We start from the raw sequence: 6,000 nt of genomic DNA, 5'->3' as shown, positions 1-6,000 counted from the left end.
TTGGTAAAATGTTAATTTAATTTTGGACCAAAAATATTTTAGTTTTCCTCATAATTAAAATATTTTGTTAATCAATTAGTATTCATGTGAATATTTGCTTTTTAAATTATTATTCAACCTATAAAAAATCCAAAAAATATTTTCTTTTTATATTTAGGTTTATAGTTGTATAATAAATTATTTTTTATTGTTAAGTTTAATTATTTGTATAATTATTTGTTTAATTAGCATTATTAATTGACTTAACTTCATTAAAAAAACACAAAAAATATCTTCTTTTAGAATTTATTCTTACTTTGAATTTAATATTTTCATATAACTTTGTGTAGTAAATCATTTAATTTTCTATTTGATTATTGTTGCACATTACTTGAATTTTCTAACTTCATCCGAGACTTCGAGATTATTTCTCTGTTGTTCTCTGTTTTGTTTGGTCTTCCATTTTGCAGTAGAATTCCATAAACGATTACTGAATGATCATGGAATGCTGAAAGCTGTGAGCTTATTCGATATTCTTTTCTGCTGGTAAGAATGCTTAACATCTAAGGATCACAGCAACACCTCAAACTCAGAAATCCAATTTTCTCATTTTTCGAGGTAAGCCTAAAACTCAATCAACTGTTTTCACAACAGTAATCAATTCACTTTCAAATCACCCATTGTTTTTCAAAACGATGTGGGGCCTCTCGAATATTAGAGAGTATAAGTCCCTTTCGTTTTTCTTTGTACAGTTTTTGTTTTAACAGAAAACTTTTTCCAAATAAACTTCCAAACAGTTTTTTTAACAAACAAATCTTTCAACTCTTTTTTAAACCATCCACCATGTTTTATGAAAATAAAACATGGGCCTCTCGAATATTAGAGAGTATAAGTCCCTTTCCTTTTCTTTTACAGTTTTTCTTTGTACAGAAAACTCTTTCAAAACAAATCTTCAAACCGTTTTTTCAAACAACGCGTCTGTAAATAAACAGTCAACCATGTTTTGTAAATAAAACACGGGCCTCCACGTAGGTATAAGTCCCAAGCCCTTTTGTACATACCCACTCAAGTACATGAAATTAGGTATTTCATTGTACGCCTTTTGTACATATCTCAATCAATGTGTTTTTTAACTTTGATAACAAACCAAAAATGAAGGTTTCTTTAAATCTTCCCAAAAATATACCATGGGCCTCCACGTAGGTATAAGTCCCAAGCCCTTTGTAAATACCTGTTTACATAGCTTTGAATAAACTCAAATGGACCTCTCCCCGAGTGTGAGTCCCGAGCCCTGTGTATTCAAATGGATCATGCTTACAGGTATATTTCCTTCATAAACTCCATTATATACACACACTTTGTCATATATGTATAACTATTCATATTTGTTCATGTACTTGTTCATGTTTGTTCGTACTTGTTCATACTTGTGATTGTGTTATATGCTTGTTCAACTTAGTACAACACTAGGTTCCCCATAGCCTCCTATTGGGCTTCGTGCAAAGAATCTCCCTAGTTTAGGTTAGGACATAGAGTATGGTTTCCCGGTGAAATCGCTCTAAGAGCTCAAACCAACTATACCATGCCTCCCCTTGGGCTTTGTACAAACGAGTGACCCTCCCATAGCCTCCTCTTGGGCTTACAATGCAAGGACCCTGGATTGTCCCTCCCATAGCCTCCTCTTGGGCTTACAATGCAAGGACCCTCGGATAGCCTCCTCTTGGGCTTCGTACAAGGACCCACGGGCTTCTTATAAGCATCCCCAATATCCAAATCAAATACCCTAGGAGATTAGACATTTTTCATCTCTATGCTAGGAGTATCTCTTATATATCATCACAAACAATCAATCAATCAAACTTCTTTTTGCCACAAGGCTGGCTAATCAATCCAACTTTCTTTTTGCCACAAGGCTGGCTAATCAATCAAACCGTTTTACCACCATACTGGATGATTAATCAAAGTTTTTGTCACAAGGCTGACTTCATTGAAACTTTTGCCACAAGGCTGGCTGATTAATCAAAGTTTTTGTCACAAGGCTGACTTCATTGAAACTTTTGCCACAAGGCTGGTTAAACACAAAAACATCTTTATCATTCTAAGCACCCTAAGTGGCATGGCCCCGGGCTTATAATGAAAAGATTTTCAAACAAAAATCAAACAGATGTATGTGATGATATAGATTAGATACATCTAGCATTTAGACGACATTTGTCTATTTTTCTTTGCTTCCACTAGCATAAGTGGGAACTACGATTGCTCTGACTTTCTCAACATCCCTTTGAGAATACGTAGGCACAAGGTCGATCCTTGGCGAGCAAAACAAAACAAAAAAAAACCATTCAAACCTTAGCACCCGTAGACCCCGAGCTACAGATGCTCTGATTCCCTCTAGGGGATATGTATGCAGAGGATCGCGATGATCTTTGCGAGCATAATCAAACAAACACCTTAGGTCCCACCTCTTTTTCACAAGAACCTCCACCACAACAAGAATGGAATAAACATAACAAAGAAACCTATAGAGTACTATAGATACGTTGGGTGCTAATACCTTCCCTTCGTATAACCAACCCTCTTACCCGGAATCTCTCCCCCACTTTTTAGGTTATTGCAGCTTTTTTCCTTTTCCTACTTTGGAAACAATAAAAAGTTTGGTCGAAACAAAGAAAAATCATTTTTTTTGAGCACTCGAGCCCAAAGAAGGCATCAGGTGTCTCATCCACAAAAAAGAGGAACAAAAACGATTTTTCGCCCGCGACACTCACAACTTCCTTCATTGATGGGTTGAGCCATCTTTGAGGTTGAGCAACCGGTTTGTAATCGTCCTCCATCATGATTTTGTGCATGCAATAAGCGGGACTAATACCTTTCAAATCAGATAAAACCCACCCTATTGCACCTTCATGCTTCTTTAACACCTCGATTAAGCGAGTCTCCTCTTGAGTGGACAAAGAATTACTAATGATCACCGGCTTAGTGAAGTTATCACCAAGGAAAACATACTTCAAATGAGGTGGCAACATCTTTATCTCAATTTTTGATTCTTCCACTTTCTTTTCCGCATGCAACTCTTCTACCTTTTCTTCATTATGGTCTATCTCCCCACAAGATTCCAACTCATTCAAGAATGCTTCCATTTCTTTCTCTTCATTCTCGGATAAGACATTATAAGCTCCTATAAGAGATCTTTCCAAAGGACTAGAGATGTGAACTTGATTAGCAACCTCCTCGATCTCCTCTTCGGTAGCATCGACTCGAAATGTGTCATATTTATCCTTGGGATGCTTCATTGCTTCAAAGAGATTGAAAGTGACTTCTTCATCTTGCACTCTCACCTTCATAAGACCATCATCTATGTCAATCATCATCCGGGCTGTTTTCATGAAAGGTCTTCCAAGTATCAATGGTACGTCACGGTCTTCTTCCATATCAACTACCACAAAATCTACCGGGAACAAGAATTTGTCCACTTTGACTAGCATGTCTTGTGCAACTCCGTAGGGAGAGGTGAGAGACTTATCGGCTAGTTGTAAAGTCATTCGGGTCGGCTTCATCTCTATGTTTCCCAATCTTTTGATGATGGATAACGGAATTAAATTAATACTTGAGCCCAAATCGACCAAACCGTTACCTATGTAATGACCTCCGATTGTAACCGGCAAGGTAACCCGTCCCGGATCGGCTTCTTTCTTTGGTAATGTCTTTTGGATTATTGCACTACAACGAGCATCAAGTAGAATAGTCTCCTCTTCCGAATATCTCTTTTTCTTGGTGAGAATGTCCTTCATGAACTTTGCATATTTTGGCATTTGTTCTAACGCTTCGGAAAACGGGATATTCACTTGGAGTTGTTTGAAAATATCCATAAACCTAGCGTATTGCCTTGCATTATCCTTCCTTGATTTGGCATGAGGGTATGGTAAGTGTTGGGAAGGGATTTCGCTCTTTCGTTCATCTCTCTTTTTATTTCTCTTCACACTCTTAGTGTTTTTCTCCTTTTCTTCATCTTCTTTCCTCTCTTTTTCAACTAAGTCTTCCTCTATCTTTTCCTCACTTTTTTCTCCCTCATTTTCAACTATCACTTCTACTTCTTCCTCTCCAACTACTACCTCCTCATCATCTTCCACTATGACCTCTTCATTCACACCATTATTCACCTTCCTCCCACTTCTTGTAACAATGGCTTTGCAATGTTCCTTAGGATTGGTTTGGGTGTTGGCGGAAAAGGATGCACCCGGTTGTTGCTCGGACAATTGCTTTGCAAGTTGACCCACTTGATTTTCTAAATTCTTTATGGCCGCTTCATTGCTCCTTTGGTTAGCCATGGATGCTTGCATGAATTGTGTAAGAGTGTCTTCCAATTTTGAGCTCCCACCTTGAGATTGTTGACCTTGGACTTGAGGATTTGGGCTTTGATAAGGACTTTGATGTTGATAGTGTTGATTGTTGAATCTTGAGGGTTGAAATCCTTGGTTGTTTCTTTGGTACGGGTTATTGTGAGGTGGAGGTTGCCTTTGATAACCTTGATTTTGATTGTTGACATAATTCACTTCTTCACCCTCGGGAGGAGGACAAAACCCGGTAGGATGGTCACCTTGACAAAGTTCACAACTTGCTACGTGAGAAGTCATTTGCATCCCATGAATTTCCTTCATTTGTTGTGGAAGCTTCGACATTTGCTTAGTGAGTAACTCAACTTGTTGAGAAAGAATCTTGTTTTGAGCAAGGATGGCATCATTGGTGTTTAATTCGAGAACACCCGGCTTCCTTTGTGATGGACTCCTATCATGTTGAGTTTGGAGATCATTGAGTGCCATACGATCGATTATCATTATTGCATCCTCCGCGCTTTTTGACATTAGAGAGCCACCCGCGGTAGCATCCAAAAGTGTCTTGTGCACCGGTTGAAGTCCATTTCGGAAGATGTGGATTTGTGTGAGATCATCAAAACCATGACCCTTGCATTTTCTAAGCATGGATTTGAATCTTTCCCAAGCATCATTTAAGGACTCGTTGCTTCCTTGATTGAAAACCGCAATTGCCGTTTTGGCCTCCATGAATCGGGATTGAGGAAAATAGCGTTCTAAAAATTTTTCTTCCAATAGATTCCAATCCGTCATCACATTTGGTAATTGATCAAGATACCATTCTTTGGCTTTCCCAAGTAATGAGTGTGGAAATAGTCTCTTGAACAATGATTCTTCATTCGCCGCATCGACTCCCGTTGAACCCGCAATCTCATAAAATTTGGTGAGATGTGCGAAAGGATCCTCATGATCCATTCCGGTGAATGGATTTGCATAAACAAGTTGAAGGATTCCGGTCTTCATCTCCGTATTTTCTCCACCTTGAGCATTGCGTGCAAATTGGGCGGTACGTCTTGGACTATTGGCGGACATTTCGGTTGGAACAACACCCGCCATGTCTCCTTCAAAAGTGTCTACAACTACCTCTTCAATGTGATTGTTAGAAGAAGTAGATGCCTCTTCTCTTTGTCGCTTCTCTTGGGCTAACTTCCTTCTTCTTCGTGTCTTGCTATTGAGCTTTCGGAGTGTTCTTTCAATTTCGGGATCGAAATGAAATTGCTCTTCGGTAGCTTTTTCTCGCATGCACAAGAATCTACAAAACTAACAAACCAAGTGAAACGCAAGAGTAATATTAATAAAGTAACAAAACTTAAAACAATGAACTATTGCAATGCTTGCAATATCAAACGCCAATCCCCGGCAACGGCGCCAATTTGTTGAATAGTATATTCAAGGCAAATATTTTTAAATCGTATCCACAGAGATTGGGTGATATTACCGCCGTTCTATAGTTACTATCGCTTTAAGTTTAATTTGTAACAAAGTTGGTTTGAGTTGAGTTTCTATTTTTCTATTCAAAAGATAAAGTAAGCAATAAAATAAGATTTGTTTAAAGATAAAAGATTGACAAGATTGGTTTTGGTTTCACTATCACTATCTTCTATGTGACTTTAACAACTAAAATATAACTTCAATAGCAATGCAATGTTCT

This window comes from Vicia villosa, linkage group LG4 (assembly GCF_029867415.1).
Source record: "Vicia villosa cultivar HV-30 ecotype Madison, WI linkage group LG4, Vvil1.0, whole genome shotgun sequence".
Taxonomy (NCBI): Eukaryota; Viridiplantae; Streptophyta; class Magnoliopsida; order Fabales; family Fabaceae; genus Vicia; species Vicia villosa.
This window is presented reverse-complemented; position numbering follows the sequence as displayed.